General features: G+C 44.4%; 1 protein-coding gene and 1 long non-coding RNA gene across 5 annotated transcripts in view; one reads left to right on the forward strand and one right to left on the reverse strand.

The window, feature by feature from the left end:
* Positions 1-332: 332 nt before the first annotated feature.
* On the reverse strand, positions 333-17,661 carry LOC132337457 (uncharacterized). Of its 3 annotated transcripts, none has more exons than XR_009489185.1 (4): positions 16,963-17,661; positions 11,608-11,754; positions 10,679-10,882; positions 333-5,684 (listed from the first exon to the last, which is right to left on the reverse strand). It is a non-coding gene; the product is annotated as an uncharacterized LOC132337457 (long non-coding RNA). The 3 variants fall into 3 exon arrangements; XR_009489184.1 differs by adding an exon at positions 11,848-11,939 and having other exon boundaries at positions 333-10,882; XR_009489183.1 differs by having other exon boundaries at positions 333-10,882.
* An 851-nt stretch (positions 17,662-18,512) lies between these two features.
* TAOK1 (TAO kinase 1) overlaps positions 18,513-22,559 on the forward strand; it is a 62,998-nt gene continuing 58,951 nt past the window's right edge. For both annotated transcript variants that reach the window (XM_059866152.1, XM_059866153.1), the window contains exon 1: positions 18,513-18,671. The gene's annotated coding sequence lies outside the window, so the exon portion shown is untranslated. The remainder of the gene's footprint in view (positions 18,672-22,559) is intronic.

Consider the following 22,559-nt stretch of genomic DNA (forward strand, 5'->3'; position numbering starts at 1 on the left):
CTCAGACAGAGCTTCCCACTTCACCCTCCTCTTTACTACACAGGAGGTAAAGCTTTTCCTTACCAGAAATACCAACTTCGATATTAATACAGAGGGTTTTTTCAAGATTTGAGGTGCCTGAAATATCACGAGTTCTCTGCCAAATCATTCCTGCAGTTTACATTTCTTTCAGCACAATGCAAAGCCATTTAAAACGTGATGAAACCATTTAAGCAAGCAATGATGAACTTTGGGCTTTACCCAAACAATAACGGTCCTGGTCCTTTCAAACGCTGACTCATTGAGTGACCTCACAGTGCTTAGGAGACAAGTCTTAAAATGAGGAGTCGGGCTTTAATCACAGCTGACATTTTATTGGTGGCTTGGAAGAATTTATTTTTAATATAGGGAGCTGGCTTGAAGATTTAAACTTCAAAAGACTCTGAAGAAAGCAAACAATTATAGACAAATCATCTCCACACACAGACCAGAAATCTGAATACAGAGGAAGGTGGGCTGTCTAAGACAAAACAACTATGGCACTGCTTAGAAGTATCTTGTTATCAGTATTATATTATCTAAAGCTTGCAAAAGAGAGAAAAAAAATCCCAAATAATACAGCCTGGGCCTCATGAAGCATGGGCATCCCACACCCCAACATGGTGTGTCCACACATGGTGGGCCTTCCCCACTTCCCACTGATTCCACATTGCATCCTCAGGGATGCATTTTAAAGGTAAGAGTAATTCCAGCAGGCAGTGCTGCCCCGTGACCAGGTGGGACACGTCCCCTCCAGAAGTAGGAGTTCCTGTTAATCCCACTGTTTGCCCAGTGTTGCACCAGTTATAATATTAATATTCAGCAGTTCTTCAGGATGTGTTCTCTGGAAAGGGAAGCTGGAGATTTCCGTGTCTGCTCATCTGCAGCAGTTTTCCTTCTTATTGCTCTTTGGCAAGCCAGCAAAGAGGCAATTTTCCTTGGAATTCCACACCCAGTGCCAAGTATTCCCACATCCAGGCACAAAGCTGGGCACAACCAGTGTAATTTCTAACTCAGTAATTTATTCAAAGCTCTGTTTTATGAAGCTTTGAAGTGGATGGCTTTGCAGAGAACCTGCCATTTAAAACTGCAAAATTAAGGCAGCAAGGAATGAATCAACTGCTACAGGAATCATGAGAAAGTTTTCCTGAAGAGTCTGACCTGGGATGAGTTTTGTATTCATATTAAAATGCAGTTAAACTGAGAAGCTATTGAAGTTATTTTTTCAAGAACAAATTATTTCCTTTCAAAGGGAATCCTCTTTAAAACACTACATTTAGTTTCCATTAATTGTTTTCAGGTAAGTTAAAAGTGAAATTATAAAATTAATCCATGAAAAAAATAAAATGCTTGCTTTGTAATATTTCATGTGTCTGTCTCCTGTTTAAAACTCAAAACTGGGAAACACCAAAATTACCATATTTATAGATATTGGGAAGGGCTCTGACACAAAATATGTGTGGCATGTATTTACATTTTTTTGCCACAGTGTTTTCATTTATAGGAGGGTTTCAGAGTTGAGAAATTCTCCATGTTCCAACACATCCAACTTAACAAAGCACTCTAGCAGACCTTTAGTTCCAAGTAGGATTATAACCACACTGTTCAAACCTTGCCACGTTTGGCTGCTGGCATCTAATGTGTTTGAGTACAAGGCAGTTGGGATTTACCAGTTGATATTCAAGTGATGGAATCTCAGAATTAGAAGCAGTTTAGCCAAGATGGATGACAGGGTATGAGTGCTGCTCACAGCCTGACCACAGCTATTCTCACAGAGCTGCTGCAGTTACATTCAGGTAAGGAGGAGCTTCTCCTTGACTCCATTTTTGTACACTGCTGTGTACATTATTTATAGGTACAAAGCTGGTCTCTTTAAAGACTTCTCTCTCTAGAGGCAGCTGGATAGTAGGCATTGGGTTAGAGGTCTTAAAAAGCAGCAAAACCCAACAAATTAAAAAAGGATTTAACCCCCTAGCTGAATTGTAAAAATTATTAAAAAAATCATGTTTTACTCATCTTTCCCATCCCTAGCAATTTAAGCATTTCCATTTTAGCACACGCTGAATTATGATTTTTTTTTTCCTGAAACCTTAGTTTCCAAATGTCATAAGCATACTATGCTAATCCTTCATTCACTCTCCAGAAAATTAAGGCAGTCTAGCACCAAAAATAACCACAGGGTATAGTTTTGTGAGGCAGCAAAACTGACGTAATGGCTGCTCCCAAAAGGGAAGGTCATCTCTCTGCCCTGCCCTCACAGCAACACTGCTACTTCTCAGAGCCCATTTGAGAAATTAAACTAAAAAATAATTCTTCAGATGATAAAGTGCACATTTTTATTCTGGTTAAGCATCCTAAACTGTTTCACAGAGGAGCCAGACAAATATTAACACCCTGAAGAATGGGCTGTCACTACAGCAGCTCAGGAGTTGCCTTCCACAGCCAGCCTGGCTACAGGGATGACCTTCTGGGAATTGGGCAGTGGGGACACAGCTGGGGTTGCAGCCACTTAAGCCATCTAATTTTATTTTGCTCATATTTGTGAGTCAATCCCCTTGAGTGGCCAAAGAAGGATGGCGTGACCATCCTTCAAAGTGTTTTGAGCAAGCTGTAACAGAATGGCTGTAACCAGTGGGACTTCTGGTGGGTACATCCATTGTCTAACAGGACTCAATCATCCCTGTTGTAAAAACACTGAAGTGTTCACACAGGCATGAGTAACATCTGCTGCCCATAGCTGCATGCAAAATTGTTTACTAGGGTGCAATTGTATCAACTGGAGGCAGCTTCTTGGACACATACAAGAAGCAGAATGGGAAGCAGGCTAGCAGGTTCAGCCACATCGCTCATTATTACTTCTCTGGGATTTCAAAGATTCCTGGCTTTTAGACAATTCTGGATCTCCTCCTGCTTCCTAGGATCATCACAGGGACCACAGAGAAATCCACACAAACACCTACCAAGGTGCTCTTGCACAAACTCCCCTGCTGTTAGAACCTGAGGCACAGGCAGTCCAGCCTGACTTACACAGGGAACTGTATCAGTCACTGCTTGCAGTGGACTTTGACCTCTGGAAGACAAATGAAAAAAAGCTCAATCCACAAATCCCAAGCACTTTTTATCTTGTTATACAACACAACAGTCACAAGGGTGCTAGTCACATTTCATTCTCATTTCATTTGGATACCAAGCAGGTATTTTGAAACAGGACATTTTTAAAAAAAAATATTAGTTTTTAAATGTGGGTTGGGTATGTCTGCATTTGATACATGGAGACTCCTCTGCTTGTGTTTCACTCGGGATCTCTAATGTAACAATGTTCAGCACTGACAGAGCACCAGATCTGGAGGGGTTATTGTTTGAGTTATTACTGTGACTGCTGCTTCATTATGTGACACAGGGCAATGATGGCTGACTACAAGATCAGGGATTGGGAAGAGCCCTTGTCTGAAGGAAATTTAAAAAGACTGGAACCATTCACCTTGGAGGGAGTGAATCAGAAGGAACACAGTGAAGGTATTGCAGAATGCATAGCTTAGAGATAGCAGTTGGGAGAACTTTTGTTCACCTTATCTCAAAACATAGGAATGCAGGAACATGAAGGGGGGGAAAAAAGGTAAATGAAAAGATAAGCAACCACCTTTTAATGTTTTGCATGAAGTATATATCAGGATTCACTGATAAGCTACATTGTGAAGAGCTGTGAAGAGCAAAGTATTATTAGTTTTCTCAATGAATGGGCATAATTCAGCTAAAAGTAAATATTTGACATCTAAAATAGAGGTTTTGTTAGGATTACTATTCTTTGGAGCACAAGTGAGCTTATACCTCTTGGGATTAAAGAGGCTATTTCTGCCAGATATGTAGGGCCTGGGGGAGCCCAAATAGAAGCAGAGTGAAGAACTTACTTTTGAAAACCCATCTCCTCTGAAGAACTCATGGACTGAATACAAACAAGACAGATGATGGCTCTATTTGGGGAGGAAGTCAGACTGACAGGGAGTGCAAGCAATGGGCACTGTGCAGCAGATGCCTGTTAACATCCAGATTCCACAGAAGAGCTCCTGCATCCTCAACTTACTAGATCTGCGTTCTATTTTATACAGTTCAGGTATTTTTGTTACTAAGTGAGGACTGCAGGAGTCAAAGGCTAACCCTTGCCTGTATTTAGCCCTACTTCCTTATCTTGGAATCTGGTCCACAGTGCCACTCTCGTTCTCCCACAGTTTCTGTACCTACCTACTCATGAGGACTGAATTCCAGGACAAAGGCTGTTGTTCACAGCAAAGGGTTTATGGAACAGCTATTCTGGCATAGCTCCCCAGGTGGAGATACAGTTCATATAGGCAAAAGAACTCACTAAATCATCTCCTTAAAAGGCAAGGTACACCATCAGAATAAATCATCTCCACATCTTGGTTTTTTGCATGCCATTACTGCTGCAGGGTTAAGTCTGGGATTTTTACATTCCAACCTGCATAACTGTTCTGGCAAAACTAATAGTTCCTTGGCCAGGAAAGGCCAGATGCACCAGGAAAAAAAAAAACACAACAACAACCAGCAAACAAACAAAACAAAATAAAAAAAGATATTGCCTTGTTTTCTTAACTGAATTTTTTGTAGGTATTGAAAAGAAGAATGAAGGAATGAGCCACAAGCACTGGCTCTGTTGACAATGGGAAGGGGAACTGTGTCCAAAAGTCACCTCTGGGGTGGAGAAAAGCAGTGGAACAGCAGTACACAGCAACCCTTACAAAAGGGTTTATTTACTACATGTATGAAACAAAAATATGATGTCCTAATGAAGCTATAGTGGAACCCAAGTAAAATCTAAAGACATATAACTGAACCAGAATTCCAGACATAAGACCCCCTCACTACTAATTCATTCATCAAGTTCAATTAATAATATTCACTCTTCATTATCATCTTTTCACTGCAATAGACCTCATGTGAGCCCCAGGAAAGGATGTGAGTCAATCCTTGACTAAATGCCTCTGATTCACTAAGGAACCAACACATATAAAATCACTTAATCTTAAAAAATGCTAAGGTTTGCCTCACTGATAATTTTCTAATGGCTGCTAAGACTGGGTTAATGGGAGAAAGATGAGAGAGAACAGCACTACATTGCTATGGAAACTAGAATTTTCAAAATAAACACTTTTGCAGAACTGAGGTTGCAGATCTAAAATATCTTGGTTTTGATGTCACCTCCCTTTGCCATTAGATCCAGCCAGGCTGACCAGTCAGGCATAGGGAAAAAGCTTGCATGTGGTGACAGAAGATACCCCACGGCTGATGTTCTTTATTCCGGGGTAGGTATGGGCTCTGAATGAAAACTTCAGTGACTGATTTGTTACCTCTACACTTCTGGGGGTCTTTCTGCCCCACAGCCTGTCTGGCCAGGCCAATGCAAAATGAATCCATACCACTTCAGATGGGAAGCGTTACCTTTATCCCACTATACTGATAATCCTAAGTATTTGCAGTCTTTTTTTTTAAATATGTAGATATATATATATATATATATGTATCAAGTGAACTATGAAACATGATGTTTACAGTTTTGTGAAGTTCAATTCCCTTACTCACACTAGGAAATTCCTTACCCTGGAAATGGCTCCACAGCAGTTACTCTTTAAGGGTATCCATTCCTTTGCTTCCTGTTAGTCACAAATGGAAAATACAGTTGGTAACTTCTCCACTTGTGCCTGGGCAAAGGTTTTCTCATTTTAGACACAAACATACCTCCACACCCCACTTACCTTATACCATCTCACTGATTGCTGCTGCAAACAAGTCAAGGCTCTAGAAATGCTGACTCACAGTGCTAAGACTATGGAAAATATTTAGAGCTACTAAAGAAGCAAAGCCCAGCAGGTTTCCTGCCCTTCCTCCTTATCTGCAAGCCCCTTGCCATGACAGGCTGTAATGAAGGACCTTGCTTCCTGAGAGGAGGCAAAGAGTAGGTACTTGCTTCCTAAAGATAGCCCAGATTCCTTTAAATTCCCAGTTGCTAGCTAGTAATTGCAGGCAGGGGAAGACAACCCCCAGTGCTTACAACCACAGGGCTACAGATGTTGAGAGATTAATGGTTCCTGGGTAGGTTTTCTTGCCCAATGCAGCATTGCTCACTTCACTGCACTTCCTGGGACAGAGTCAAGTTCCTTTAAAATGCCTCAGTATCTGCTATAGAAGGCTGTTCCTTACCTATGGACTTTACTGAACCGGATTTATTACTGATTCCTGCCTTCAGCACAGCTGAGTCAGAGCAGACATGCAAATCACTGTTTGCTTTGGGAGGGTTGGTACCGATCAGGACACGGGCAAGCAGCATGGGGTGCAAATTCTGTTTCCCTATGGGTGTGCCAGTGCAGGCAGGGAGAGGGACAGGGACCGGTGCTCACACTGAGCCAGGGGCCGTGGACAGAGGTGGGGAGAGTGAGGAGATAGCCCCAGTCTCGACAGGGGCCAGTCTGGGTCCATTCTGCCTGTGTTAGCATACTGCTGCACCCAAACTAATCGCCTCTGGATCTTATCCAAACGACAAGCTGAGTGCCTACTACATCAACAGCTTGTTTTCCCCACTGGGAAGTGACCTGGTGCAAAAGGTAGAGCATTTAAGGAAACAACTAAGTTTTATACCCACACAATTCATGGGGCAAATAACTTCAGAAAGCCTAAGGAGCATGGAGCCTTTATGACCGGCTGGGGATAGGCAGGTTGCAGTGCTGCTGCCTCCTCCTCCTCCTCCCATTACCTACGCAGCTCATTTGCAAAGAAGCAGAGACTGATGAGCTACATTTACAAGCTGGGCAGGGCAGACCAAGGAACACCTCTCACTGAAGGGAAGAAGCAGGCTGTGGTGAGAAACTGCAGTGCTCAGAAATGACTGTACTAACTGGTCATGATGATGGTACTGAGTTGATTTCACCTATAACCTGTTCTAACTGCAGTCTGCAATTAATGTGGCCTGTAGCATCTAAATGCACTAGAAGCACACAAGTAGGGATGCAGAGCTCCCTTTTCTATTGGCAGCTGACTTCCAGCTGCACATCAAATGAAATTCTCAGCAAGCTGATCATGCGCATAATTCTCTCTATACTTGTCAATATGGAGATGTATTTGGCTGAAGTCTCCCCCTTGTGAGGCAACAGGAGCCATTTTAAATAGGTGGGGACAGAGGCTGGTCCTACAAGACTCACAGTACTTTAAGAGAAGAGTAACTATCGTGCTTTTGCCCTATTTATAGTGCTTACTCAAAGCAAACCTTATCAGTCCGTCTGATAGTGACAGTGAAGGTGGCTCAGTGTGAAGATGGCCCTGTATGAAGAATAGATTGTATCATAAATGCAGAACAGCTGCTTAAGCAGAACACCAGGAAAAGAAGCAATGATGTTGCTGGGCAGAGAAAAGCATTGCAAGAGCACACACATAGCCTCCTTCCTCCAAAGGCACATGCGCAATGCTATCACTCAGTCACATTTCTCTCAAGCTTCCTGGTAGCAGCATCAGCAAGTGCATTCTGTCACATCTGACTGGCTACAGGACTCTGTCCTCATCTGACAGTAATGACCTGGCCTCGATTTTTCACATTTTTGTTGTCTCCTTCCCCTCTTTCAGCACTATGAAAGCACCAGGCATGAAACCTGCAGCACAAAGGAAATTCTCGCTAGCACAGCCTGCTGCAGTACACTTACCTCAGCAGCACAGGAGCTGCAGGCATGGCAAACCTCACATAACCTACATTAGATTCCCATAACGTTCCAAATCAGGCACTTAACTTCCAGACTTGGCTGAGACTCATCTCCATGGCCAGACTTAGTATACACAACAGAGACTAAAACTCTGAGGATCATGGTGTGCAGCTTTGCTCCTTTGGTAAAATGTAATGCTCTACAAAAACAGACAGTTCGACCCCATAAAAACAGCCTATTTTTGGCCTAAGAACAAATACCGAAATCCCCCTAGAACTGAGGGCCATCCAGATTTCTCCACATGCAAATTGCACTGTAAAAGATCAGCTCTGGTTGAATGGCCACAGCAAAACACACTTGACATTGCCATGGCCTAGCCTCTGATCTGCCGCTGGCCAGAGGTGATGTCATGGGCTGTGTTCACTGTCTGGAAATGAGGAGCAAGAAATGCTGCATTGGCTGGCCAGCCCATCCAGTGACACATCCTGACATGGGCCACAAGGAGACAGGAACAGACTGATAACTCTCAAACATCATGGAAACAAAACCCCAGGGAGAAGTTGTCTGGGTATGAGCACACTAACTTGGCCAGCAGCAGTGAGTCCGCCCACGCCTTTGACACTTTAGCCCATCTCTCCCTAGTCCCTTCCCATCCCTTATCACCTCTCTTTCCTCAAGGCTTTTCAGCTAAACTGCTGCTGTCCCCACTTTGTTTATCCAGTTCTACCTGCACTGAACAGGAGCAAGAGTGCTCTCCCCCTGATGTCACCACCACCTTTGAGAAAAAAGCTGACCTGCAAGCTATTTTTAGCCACATTGTAAAGTTGTGGATCTATTTTGGTCACAACTCTGTATGAAAGCTGCAGGATGCTGACAGGCTCAATGATTGCCTAGGGCAACAGGGGCTTTAACTGGGAACAGGCACAGCTTGCAACTTTGCATTAAAGCTTCTGTGCCCTTCCCATGCCATAGGAGTCTTTAGACCGAGATTTGATTTCCCTTCCTTTTAGAAAAGGGTAACACACCTTCCTGAATTCTGCTGGATACCAGAGGCTCTGCAAGGCCTTTGCAGTAATGGCCTCCAGCTTGCACTATTTCCAGTTCTGCAGAAGGCACTATTTATTCTGTGGGCTCCCTCAGTCCCACTTGCCTCATTCCCTAGGAGGAGGCAGGTGCAATTATGAGTCCACAAAAACACCGGACAAGATTTTATCAATCTTCCTTTGAATCAGACCTCTGTAAAAGATCAATAAACATTAGACTAGTGCCTGCTGAGAAGTCAGGGGCATGTAACTCTGTGTAGGTAAGAGGAACCCCAGAAAGGAATCATTTGCATAGCAACATGTTGTTCTGAATACAGAGTAATTCTTGGGAGCTCTGGGGTACATCCAGGGCATCAGGCAGAAGGTGCCTGGTCTAGACAGTTGTTTTCTCTGGAGTGCCCAAGGGTTGGCTGCCAAGTTTGCTACGGCTCTGTAGCAAGTGCAAAGCACAGGCAAAGTAAAAGTCAAAGGAACTGGATTTAAAAGAATTAAGCCCAGAGATACAAAAGGAATCTTTAAGGATATAAGATATGAGGTAAATGAGAGGAGAGAAAAAAACCAAACAAATTGGTGTGTTTAGGACAGGGAGAAATGAGTCAGATCTATAAAGAAGGAACAAGAGAGTAACTATATGACAGTTTATGAACAGCTGTCATCCAACCCTCCCAGAAAACGTGCCTTAGGATACTGCTGTCTGCAGCTACAGTGCACATTTTCCCAAGACACCTCAGTGGTGTTAACAATTCCACACCTTCCCCATTTGGAACAAGCCCCTGATGCAGCAAGAAGAATAAGAATTTACCAAGTCAGATTTCAAAGTGTCTCCCCTGTATTTTTCCCCACAATGTTCTTTTAAAGGTGATTTGTTAACAGTTCTTACACTAAAACCTACATCCTGCTTCTAAGGTGAGCCACTCCTTACTTCACTGATGCAACTTGCACCTGCTTTCATGAGTCAGCACAAGCCACATATCTCCTCCACAGCCGGATCAGTGCCTGCTAACAGGATGAACTGGTGACCAGGCAAACACTGGTGACCTATTGCAAACAGATTTGATATGCAGACCATCGCTGTATTTCACTGGGTATTTCAGCAGAAAGAGCTGGTTTAACTCATTTGGTCCCACACAAGCACTAATCTGTGTTATACACTTTGCAATCTTCATGCCAGGAAAATCAGCTGACCATTAACTAATATCTTATGACATGTAAATTAAAACTAGCTTAATTAGAATTTAACTTTTTAGTCAATAGGTGGAAATGACATGGACAGAATAGTATTGTTTAATATGCTGTTATTTTAGCAGGACAGAATGGAACTGTCACAGTTCACATCAGACACAGAGATGTGTCCAGCAGCAATATGTCAAGACCTGTTGGATCAAAAAGCTCAATGAAGTGTTTTGTGTTTCAGCTTCCCCCAGTGCTATGCACAAGACTAGCAGCAAGCACTACACAGTGAAAATGTTTTGGTCAGATGAAATAACACAGCAACATGTTGCATAATTCCCCTGCTGAGCTTAAGCAGCTTTTCTTTGGGACACTGCACAAGCAGGGTAACAAACACAGCACAAGAGTGTCTGACAGAACAGATAATCTTTCAGCTCCTGCACGGTGGACCCATGCTCCTGGTAGCAGAATTTTGCTAGTGTAGGGAGTAACTACTTCACCTTTCATCATCTCTCTAGATTCTTAGTTTTCATCCATTATCACAATCCTCCTGTGAGAGCATTACTGGCATCATCACTTGTCTCAACTGATAATTTAATGGAGATATCCTATCACCATCTCCACAATGTAGACATTTTTCTAGTAAATATCAAGAAACTGAATTTTTTTTCTTAAATATTCCTACACTTGTTCTATTTTGCGGTGTGAAAACACCAGGCATACAGTAACAAATCACATGCAGCTCACCCCATAGACGTAGACAGGGGTTGTCCACCAATTGTGTGGATCCCGGCAAGAGCACACACCACGCTGGAGCTGACGACTGCAGTTGTTTCCAATCTCCTCTAGGGAGTGCAGTCGGAAAGGAAGAGACGGAACTGCAGTGCACATGCCAGCTGGGAATCGGTGACTCAGGATATTCAGTCACAAATGGTGTCTGTCCATTTCCAGCTGAAGGCAGGGAGGAGCAATGAGGTTTGAGATTCACCTAAGAGCAGAATTCTACTAGAACCCCAGCTATGCTTTACTGTGTGAGAGAGAGGTCTGTCAAGATACTAAAAATCAAGATGTAAATCAAGCAATAGGACTTCAAATACTAGATCAATCATTTAAGCCAACATTCCCACAGCTGAATGCAGCATGGATAACACTTTTATGGGGATTCCATCTCTTATGGCCTAGTACATCACGATGTGAATCCATCAGATCATCCAGCAAAGGTATATCTAGTCTCCAAACATCATCCTGGCCTTGGTCTCTGAACAAAGAACATCAGACATTATTTTTTAGAACTAGATCTATTTTGTGTGCATGGCGCACAGTGCTTAGTACTAGAAACTGGGCAGACCCATCAACTTATTTCCCCATGGATTCACAAAACAGCTAAGGAGATATAGCACCTGTCTGATCTCTGTGGCAAAGAATCATGGATAAAAAGGCCTAAGGTCCCCTATTTTTCCCTTACAAATTATATGCATGCATTGACTCTGTCACCTGCTACACCTTCCTTAAAGAAGGACCAGAATGTAAAATATATCTACTCAGGATTTTTGCCCTCTTCCCCTATCCCAAAATAATAACAATCCATGTTCCCAGATTCAAGATAAAAAACTGTTAAGAAATACAGAAGTCATAATACCATCTACCCAAGGCAAAGGTTAAGAGAAGAAACTCACCAGGTAAGAGTCTGTGCAGGAGGGACGTACATACATTCAGACAGATGCCAGAGCTGATCCCAAGCACAACAGAGGATGCAGAGACTTCTACAAAGTTACTGACACTCTGTGACAAAGCAGGTCTGTGGAACCAGTGAGGAGCTGCAGCTTTAAGAAACCAAGACACAGTAACTGTTGCTGCTTATGGACAAAGCTTCCAGGCTGGCACAGACAATTTTTCCACATACAGAAATTACCTACAGCAAAACAGGAGCAAACATTCACATGTCCTTAGGACAGCAACCAGACCAACAGCCAGGGATTTCACTTTCGGTTTGAGTAGCAGCAGATGTCTGTGTAACAGAAGCCCCATTACTGACATAAGAAAAAAATAAAGTCTGTAGACGCTGTGCTAAATAAAAAGGAACCATCAGCTCTTTCTTGTCCTTGCAAATAACAGAGCATCTCCTCCCTGACATGTCCCATTTACTCTTAAAGTTTCCCACCAGCGTTGATTTCGCTGCTGTCTTGAATAATACAGGTGTTTTTTTTTTAATGAAAGCAGGGAAAGGCAGGCTTAGCACCAAGAGATCCTCAGAAATCTGCAAGAATATTCCTGGAGAGGGCATACTTGATTTCCAGGGAGATGTTTATGATGTATGCATTATCACAATCTCAGAACTTCATTTCCCACCTATTTAGGATTCCCACACTGGATTACAACCTGCCTTCACATAAGAGATCTTGAAGCTTTCAATGAGGTCACGCCAGATTCTGACAAGCACTGATGGGTGAGTCATGCTGCAGTAGCCAGAGATACTAGCAACACATTTGTTAATCTGTATGCAGTCTAACTCTTTTTTTGGTCTAGAATCTTATTCAAGGGTGAAATACAATATCTCAGAGATAGGTGACTGCAGAATTGCTGAAGAGCAAGGCCACAGTTTCACAACTGTTTTATGGATTGTAAGAATCAGTGCCTGGAAGCAAGTTTACAACAATGTAAAATGTTGTTTTACATATAAAATCTATAACACAGGAGATCAAGATCCAGACAGGGTCAACAGCAGAGCTGTTCATGGCAGATCACTGGAAAAACCAGAATGCTAATATGAAATCTAGGAGTTCTCAGAAGAGTTCCACCTACTCTTGTCCAGCAGTTCCAGTCATCCTCTCCAACAAACTCTTCCAGAGGGTACCTCCCTGTACCATGGTCAGCTGGTGTAAATACACATCCCTACACCAGCCAGTCTAGGACAAAGGCCAGGGTGTCACAGCACTCTCAGGCTGGGGTCTGAGCTGAGATAGCCAGCACTAACCCAGCAGGGTTAGGCACAGAATACTATCTTCTGCTGACTCAGCTATGAAAGATTAGATCAGACAACAGCAACTTCTTGAACCACCACAGCAAAATTCTCCATGGAAGCTTTGGAAATGTAGCAAAAAGGAGACAGAAAGCCATGGAACAAGTGAGATACAGGGAATAAGTGCATGATAGCAGAAAAAAGTTTCTTCATCTTGGCTAAACTACTGGGCAGCCAGGAAAAAGAACCAATAATAAAGGGAAGAGACAAAATAAATCTAAAAGAAATCCTGCAGATAGAAAACAAAGAAATTAAATGCTGTTGTATTTTCATTGCTGTGAAGCTAAATTAAGCTTCCTAAGTCAAGCAGAGAAATAATTGGTTTAAATTTCTATTCAGAAGACAGCATGAGCAGCAAGTGCCAGTGGAACAACTAACAAAAGGTGTCTTCCCTCAGAGAAAGCAAGCCAGCAGATTGCATAACTGAAATGAGTTTCCTCCCAGTTTCACATTATTAGTCACCTTTCTCCCTTCTCTGCCAAAGGTCTCTTCTTACCCATCCATCCAAGGACCAGAGCCAAGGCCTTTCCTGTGCTGCTTCTTTCCATAGGTCACTCTTCAAGATCAAGGACTCCATAATACTGGTCCTTGTACCCATTGCAGGTATTCTGAACCAATGCCAGAGTAAAACCCCCTTCAGCCCTGCTGTTGGGGAAAAATCTGAGATACCTGAACAGACTCTCCTTGTAGTCATCTGTCATGGCCTAAAAAACAGTTCCAAAATTCTGAGAAGATTTCAAAGGAAATTTATTGCAAAGACCCATCAAAGAGCCATCACTAGCAGAAGACATGCTACCTAGAGTCCCTTGGAAACCTGTTTGACTTAGGTGGAAATGACCAACTGGCATTTATTTGTAATTGCCCAGCATGGTAGTGGTTGGGGAAGGAAAAGCTGTTGAGTCACACTGCAAGCCACTTTTCCACTTTTGTCTGGTTTCCCAGAGGGCAGAGTCAGAAGGCTGAGATTCTGTTTATGTCTCTGACACTCATTTCCCATATGACCTTGGCAAGTACTACTTCTTGTGCCACCATTTCCCCATTTCCTAATAGCTAAAACCACTCAACTCATGGAACAATCATAAGTGCACAGCAAGAAGCATCTAATAAAAGGTAAGAGAAGAGTCAGGTATTATAGTTGTTGTCATAGAATACAAAGGTAGTTACGTAATAATGTCAGTATTGCTTCATTTTTGTCCTTACAACACAAACTGTCAGAGGGACACTGCCTGACACAGTATCTTCATCCCAGTGGAAGTACCCAAGCATTTACATCATTGATACAAAACCAGATTGCTGTAATCTGGAAGACTCTACCTCGTTTATTTTGACCAGCCTTTCTCTAGAACATGTTTTTCCTGTATAACCTCATAACCCATAATAATGGCCCAAACTGCACTATAGGAATGATGGCAGGTTTCATGAGCTAGTAAAATCAAAACAATTCCTCACTTGTGCATTGCACAACTAGTCACTCACTAAAACATGCAAGTGCTTATCTTCTCTGCAAGCAGAAAACAAGCTGAAAGTTAGTTTCTAAATTAGTGCATCATACTTACAAAGAACACTTTCTAAAAATCTCAATGGCATGAAAGAATTAAATTGGCTAAGTAACGTTCTGCCTGTATGATAACAAGTTTCTAAGAAAAAGCATTGATAACTGCTGTCCACAGCTGCTATATAATTAATAACCAAATTCCTCTGCTTCAAGTTCTACGATTTCTTCTAAAATTTACAATTGTTTACTTAAAAATGGCCAGATTCAAGCAGCATTTGGACTAAAGGCTGAGGAAGGCATGGCTGTAATTACAGCACCTGAAACTGTGCCCTAATCACATTCTTATCTTTCTTATCTACTGCAAGTATTTATAAAGCAATGATTACTGTTCTAGGCCCCATCACTGCTCTGAGTTAGTTCTGAGCCAGCACCTTCATATTGCCGTAAGAAGTTTACACTGCTTGAACTGGTGTCACTCTGCTGAGACAGAAAGCCAAGCTTCTCATCACTTCAAGTCATTAAAAAAAATAAACTATGACACCTCTACAGGAGCAGGGGTGTTAACCCCAATGTCCTGGCCAAACTCCCTGCCCGAGTAATTACAATGTGCCTTGAATAAATTCTTGCCACAGTTTCCGTTGGGCTTAGTATTGTTCTCTGCTTCCTCTCCTACAATATCATGGAGAGCTGGTGCATGCTCTTAAAGGTCCTGTCCATGCTGGAAGATCATATGGGTCTACTCCAGGGCCAGCTCTGCAGCAGCACATTGGGAGCAATGTGTTGAAACCAGTTCTGCCTGTCAGCTGAACCGCTAGGCAATTTGTAATATTTATTTATTGATGTTCTGGCACCTCCTTCAGACGGAATTAACTTTGGGTATAGCTATCTGACAGATAGACTGGTGCAAATCCCAGATGCAGACATACATATACCTGCTTAGTTCTTTTCCTAAGTGTACTAAATTTGTATCAGGAAATTAGCAAATGAAGCTGAACTAACTTTCTAGATGCTTACTATGGTCTTTTGAGAAGGCAGCAAGAACATGCCTAATGCAATGGACTAGGAAAGCTAAATGTGCTGTTTAGTTCAGCTGGCAACAATAAACATAATTTTCACACTGTTCCTTCAGAATTTCAGTGAACTTTTTCCAAACAGTCTGTTCACTATACTGTATATTTTTTGAAGCAGTCACTGAATACATATCAAATGCAGATCTAGCATTTCAAGTAAAATACCTGATAGTTAAGGGCAAAGCATTATTCACATTTTTCTGCAGCCACTGTTAAGAGACTCCAAGGATTTTTACCTAGACCTCTCATTATCTTTCACATGTGTAACACTAAGAGCTGTGGCCCAGACTCTCTGCTGGCATTTGCTGGGTTAGCTCCATGGACCTCGCTAGCTCTCATAATTCATGAGCTTTACAGGCAATTTGTCTGCAGGAAGAAGTACAAGATCAAGATTCAGAAGAATCTGATTCTTAATTCCACCTTTTGACCCCGTGGGCGGATCACTCTCTCACTGCTCCATTTTGTTTCCCCATCTCCAAAAGCAAATTATACCCACTAATTCAACAAAACAAGTACAAAACCAAATTAGTATCAATAGGCCATGCTCAGCAGATTCACATTAAACACCATTCTTCCAACATTTGAAAACACAAATGTTTACCTTTCAAACATGCCCTTAATTTCCCCAGAAGAGTGCCTCCCATATTATTTCAGAAGACAGAAACTGTAGTTTCAGAAAGCGGATGGTTTTATTTTTTTGTGTCATTACAAAAATGCCTTTTAACTTGTCAAATGATACACTACAAATATCTTTGGCAGATGAATGAAACCAAGTTTCCTGTCAAAGCTGCCAACTTCAAGGTTGAGATCATCAGATAAACCTCTAGTTTGCCTCTCCCAATACCCACAACAACATATGTTTGGAGTGATCCACGTTTGTCTCACTTTTCCTATTGGGATAGGAAAAGGCAAAGTATCAGACCACTTTGGGACAAGTTTACAAAACTCTAGATACAGTCCACAATGGTTATGGCCAACAACATTCCTCAGGTGTCCCCCCCATTCCCAGATTAAAGTCCCCAGAAGCTCTGCCCATCTAAAGGTAAATACAAAATTCACCTAAACCGTATCCAGGATCACCTCAACACCTGCTGGATAAAAAACTTTCTGTTAGATTATGTGGAAATTGGAAGGAAGTTTGTTTCATCCATTTTATTTCAGCGGTAGCAGTAATACTGAATTTACAGAGTTGGATAATTTCATACTGGGCACATCTCAAAATTGAGAATTTGCAGGGTACTTTATAACAGCACGCTGTGCCTGCAGTGTAATTCTGAAGCCAAAAACGGAAGCCATCCCTACAAACACACCTTTAACAAACTTTGTGTCTTATGTAACTGTTTCTATTAATTTATTATCAGGATGTCAGTACAAATTGTTATTTTGATGATTTCTTGTCCCCATACTTCTGAAAGGGAAAGCAACGATAAACACAAGGGAGACTGACCTCAGTGATTTCCTCTGTTCAGACAGGAGCACAATGCGCTCAAACACCATGACAAGGAGAAGTGGACTGTTTAGAATTCCTCCAGCTGTAATCTATAGTAAAAACAAATAAACAAATACGTGACTACAAGATGCGATAATTAATCCCTGCATGAAGCCAACTGTTATCTCTGCTTCGTAGATGGAGATACCAAAGCACACAAAGGCTCAACAACCTACCAAGTTCAACACCCACCACTGAGAGCCAAGAGTACAGTTTAGGAGACCATGTGCTCAACCCCTGAGATTTTTTTTCTCCTCTTCTGGCCACAACCCAGATACAGCTCAGCCAAGGGCAGGCTGAAATATACCCATTTGGTGAGGGCAGCTGCACTAGAGCAGTCACCTACCACCTCCTGGGATTGTCACCACCTGGAGATGAGCTGCTCCTGGCTAGAGAGGCAGCTCCACTTGGCTCCATGTCCTCAGCCTGACCCAAACCCACTATCCTCTGCCACACTGCCCCCAGAAAGTTCCCACCTGTACCAGGCCTCTCCCCTACACCTCTTCTCCCCACACATGCCAGGCCCCATGTACCACCTCATCTCTCTGCCCTCCCCACACCTTTCCTCATTCTCCCTCAGGCCTGCTGCTCCCCAAAACCCTGGCTGAACTCAAATGGCCTCAGCATCAGCCCCCACACCATCTTCTCCCTCAGGCCCCTCTCACCCCTCAGTGTCCCCACATGGGGCTTCCACAAACCCTCTTTCCCAACCTCCCCTCAGCACCCCCACAGGCCAGCTCTCTCCTGTTCTCCTATCCCTCAGCAGCCCCCTCACCTGTCCCCTAAAACTGCCCCTCACGCCAAAACCCCTCCTCACACAACCCCTCACAGCTGGTTACTCTCTCCTCACACCAATGACCCCTCACCAAGGGCTCCTCCTCACACAACTCCTCACAGCCGCCTGCCCCTCCTCATAAGAGCCCACGAGACCAACGCCCTCTCCCCAAAGAGACCCTCACACCGATACTCCCGCCTCGGAGAGACGGTCACACCGAGAACCACCCGCCCCTCACCCCCAGGACCCCTCAGCCCGCCGCCCGCTCCTCACGCAGCCCCGCCCGCCCCCGCGCCACAACTGCCCCTCCGTCGCCCCCTCGCGGCCCCGCCCCTGCTCCCCCCGCCGCCCCCAGCCCCTCCCGCCGGCCGCGGTGGTGGGGGGGGGAGGGAGAGGGCGGCGAAGTCTCGCGAGAGGGGCGGGCGGGGGCCGCTGGCTGCGGGCAGCGCGGAGCGGCGGCGGCGGCGCAGCCGGAGCCCGGGCGGCGCTGAAGGGAGGTGGCGGCGGGGCGGCGGCAGCGATCGCGGCCCGGCACACGGACCCGCTCCGCCGCGGCGGCACGGCCGGCGCCGCCCGCCCTCCCGCACGCCGCGCCTCCGCGGCGCGGCCTGGCCGCGGCTCGGCGAGCGGGGCCCAGGCGGCGGCGGTGGTGGTAGTGGCGGCGGTGGCGGCGGCTGAGCGCTCCGCCGCGCCCGCCCTGCCATCTTAGGTGCCGTGCCCCGCCGCCTTTGTGCCCGCCGCGCCCGGGCACCCGCGGGGGCCGGGCCCGACGCCCCTCCGGGGGCGCCTCCCCCCGCGGGGCCGCCGCCCCTTGCCCCGCTCCTCCTCCTTCTCCTCCTCCTCCTCCTCCGCGGGGGGCCGACCGGCGCTCCCAGCCCGGCTGCGGCGGAGGGTAAGGCAGGCGGCGCGGCGGGGGGCTCGGCCGGGGCGGCCCCGGGAGGGTGCGGGAGGCGGTGGGTGGGGGGGGTGGCCCGGTGGGGCCGGCGCCTCCCCCGCCGCGCTCTGCGGCAGTGCCGCAGGGTCGGGGCCGGCGCCGCCGAGCACCGGCGGGGGAACGGGCGGCGAAATGGCGCTTCCCGCGGAGGGGCGGCCGCGGGCGGAGGGGTGTTCCCCGCTGTCAGGGGCCGCCGGAGGCCCAGGGCTGGGGCCGGGGCCGGCCCCGCGGCCAGGCGTGCCCAGCGCCGCGGCCCTTTTTGTCTGCGGCTCCCCCGGGGGCTCCGGCGGCCGAGCCCGACCCCCAGAGGGGCTTTGGGGTCCCTCGGAGACCTGCGCGGATTTATGCCCTTTTATTTTTTTCACCCTTTTCTTTTTTTCTTTTTTTTTTTTTTTTTTTCCTCTATGCCCCTCGCTCCTCCCCAAGCGGTGAGTTTTCAGTGTATATACCATTTTGTTCGGTGCTGGTGTGGGATTTGGCTGAAAGTGACCTATTTTAAAGACCTTTTATTGCTCCCCTCTCAGCAATGCATGTGGCGGCCGATTCCGTTACCCAAATAGCGTTTCCCAACCATTTTAATTTGTCAGATTAAAACATCTCATGGAGGCTGGATTTCTGTAACCCGCGTATGGGTATGTCGTTAGAAATATCTCTCACCCAGCTTTGCTGCAAGCATCTTTGGAGCATCAGAGTTGACCTTTGTCACTGTGAAAGCAGAAATAAATACCAAGGCGATACCTGGGAGATGCAGTTGTACCATTGTGTTGGGCGCGGTACAAGAAATGGGTGGGGGGGGGGAAAGAACCAGAGATTAAAATGGTTGTTGTCAAATGTAGATCTTTACGTGCCTTCGGAAAAAAATATGACAGATCGGTAACAGCCCTGAGGACTTCTAATATATTTTCTTAGAAAAACGTTTCATGTTTATCGTGCTTGTCATGGTACGGAGTATTTCATTAGGTGGCATTTTAGTGGCTCTGTTGGTTAAATAGCAGTTGCATTAACTAGTTGAACAAATTGTGTCCTTCACCTTTGACTATTGCATTTTGAGAGCCGTTACAGCAGTGTGCCCATGCATGCCAAGGGCGGATTAATAAGATGTTACCTAAAGGTTTGGATATTATTGATTCCTTACTATGAATGCTATTTATAGTGCGTTTGACATGGCTCTTGTTTTATGTATTTGGATAAAGGTTATCAGCTTGGAATGCTTCACATGAAACGTTTCAAAAATACCACTCCCAATATATATATATCTATAAATATTAAAAAATTGAACAATATAGTTCAGATCCTCAATGTCTGAAAAACAGCTTTGGCAGATAGCACATAGTAGTGAAAACCGTGGAAAACTGATACATTTTGACACTAGGGAAGGTTTGTTTTCATATTTCAGGATTACAGAATAACAACTTCTGTTGCAATAAATACAGTTTTTGGTATGCTTTTCTTGAGCCTATATTTTCCTTGCCTTTGTGCCTCCTCATAGTTCGTGTGCCATAGTTTCTGCTACTTATGTCCAAGGGCAAACCGATTGGCTTGAGCCTTCATATTAGATTCTCCACAACATTGGCCTAGTTCTGACTGGTATGTTTGCCATTTTTAGGACTCCTCTTCCTTTTATCCATTTGCTGAAATACATTGATAAACTTGAACCTCAGTCTGTCCTTTGAACTTGACGGGAAGGTTTTTCTCCTCTGTTAACAATATCTCAGTGAAGAGAAGGTGGTTCTGATAGAACAGCCTAATTTTAAGTTTAATCCTGCTGAAATACAGCTGCCTGAAGTAAAAACTCTTTGGATAGTTGGATATTATTTTTCTTTTTAAGTTGAATGAATTAAGTGTTGGCTGTACAGGGCCAGATGTTGGCATTAAAATTATGCACAGATAAGGTGGCTTAGGCCTCAAGTTAGACTATTTGAAAAAGTTATCTATGTCCTGCTGTTAAATACCAGTGTAAGCTAAACTGAAGAACTTTAAATGTTTACTTACAGCTAAATAACATCTCCAGTTGTGCAGTTTTCATCTCTAGCTCTATTCACCAGTTTTTGTCTCCAGAATAACATGTTTTTAATGAGTAGTAGGACAGTCTCAGGTTTTATGCTTGGTGAGATTCATTAGAAGAGAAACAAATATCACACTAATAATTACATCTTCAGATGTATCCTAGTAGTGGATTTCCTGTAATGAGGATGTTTTGTAGAGAACAATAGATATGGCAGCAATTTCAGAGATTTGTTTTAAAGATGTTGTAGGTAGCTGACTCTGCAGTAGTGAGTTCCACTTTGACACAGCCCTTGCATACTCAACATCAGGTGATTTACAGGTACTTGGTTTTCAGATGTAATTTTCTTTCTAGCAAAGACAGACTGGATATACTGCTGCTGTTGTCTCTCATGTCTGTCACTTCTGCAAGGATATACTTCTGATCTAACTTAGTAGGGAGTGAGGTCATTTCCAAAATATGCCTCCAGAAGTTTTTTTGATAGTATAGGTATTTTGTCAAGTAAGAAGATAATTAGGGTTGATCTGGCTCACTCTGTGATCCAGAAGTGGTGAGGAAGCTATGGTAAATACCACTTGCCTTATTCCATTCTCAGTGTGTTTTGAAGAACACTCCCATAATCACTAAGATCCTATCTTAGAAGCATTTTCTGTTGTGTTCCTGTTCATATTAAAATCATGTAAACAACATTCTGTTAGATTGAAGTGCACACTAGAAATTATAAAAATCTTTGGTGTTACCAGGGGTGAGCCACGCTCTTGTCTCCTGAATGGCAGTGGTGGTGGGTGGCCATTACCTTTTTCCTGTTGAAGTATGCTGAGTAGTGTCAAGGATTTTACTTTTATTTCTTTCTGTGATCCTGGACAAAGCGAAGAGTTGAGCTTCACCCTGGACTGGGGTAATGTCTGAACTGGAAAGTTTCCTGGGTCTGACAGCAAGTTTTCAGTTCTGTCCTCTCCTGATTAACCATGCTTGGGACAAGCTTGCCTGTAACAGCACAGGGCAGGATGATTTAATACTTTCTGAGACACACATCTGTCTTTTCTTGTATAATATTGAGTGTGTCCTGCCTTCTCCACCAAGTGCTCATTCTGGATGGACACAGTGCAGGATGAAGGCCTGGTTTGTGCAGCCTGGTGCTCTCTGGCAGGTTCCCCTTACTGAGGTGTGCAGTCCTGTCCCCCACCTGCTTCTCCATGTGTCATTCCATTAGCTCTGGTCTTTGATCTTGCACCAGCAGAAAGCTAACCTAAGGAAAAGTACAGTTTTGTGTCAGCTTGGTGATCTGAAATGGCTCAGTGCACAGTGAGGTGAGGTTAGAGACAACCCCAGGGACTGGGCTGCACCACCAGAGCCACCAATGGGGGTCTAAAGACAGAGGTGGCTGGTGGCACTTCTTGCTAAACTTGTAGTGGTTAGGTTTCAGGATTCTTTGTTTTTATTGTCCTTTAACTTGCTGAGGCTTTGCTGATTATACATTGATTTCTCTGTGCAGAAGAGACTGAAAAAAACTCAATGGACAAAGGGTCAAAAAATCACTAAACCCCTCATGTGAAGTTCCAGAGGGAGAGTCCCTCCTGTGAAAAAAATTAAAATATAAAAACATGAAATCAGAGGTTAAATGCAAAGTGTCTGAGGGAAAGAAGTGTGCAGAAAATAGTAGGAAAAGATAGAGAGCTGTTGAAAAGCAGAGTTGGCTTTTACACACTATTCCTTCCTCTTTGCCTAAGTGCTCATTTACAGTACAGAACATGGAGGAGGGAATACTTTCTGAAGGCCCTTAGAAACACAATGGACATTCGCCAGCACAGTGGGGGCTCCAAACGTGGTTTTTAAAGCAA

The sequence above is a fragment of the Haemorhous mexicanus genome, chromosome 22 (assembly GCF_027477595.1).
Source record: "Haemorhous mexicanus isolate bHaeMex1 chromosome 22, bHaeMex1.pri, whole genome shotgun sequence".
In the NCBI taxonomy this organism is placed as follows: Eukaryota; Metazoa; Chordata; class Aves; order Passeriformes; family Fringillidae; genus Haemorhous; species Haemorhous mexicanus.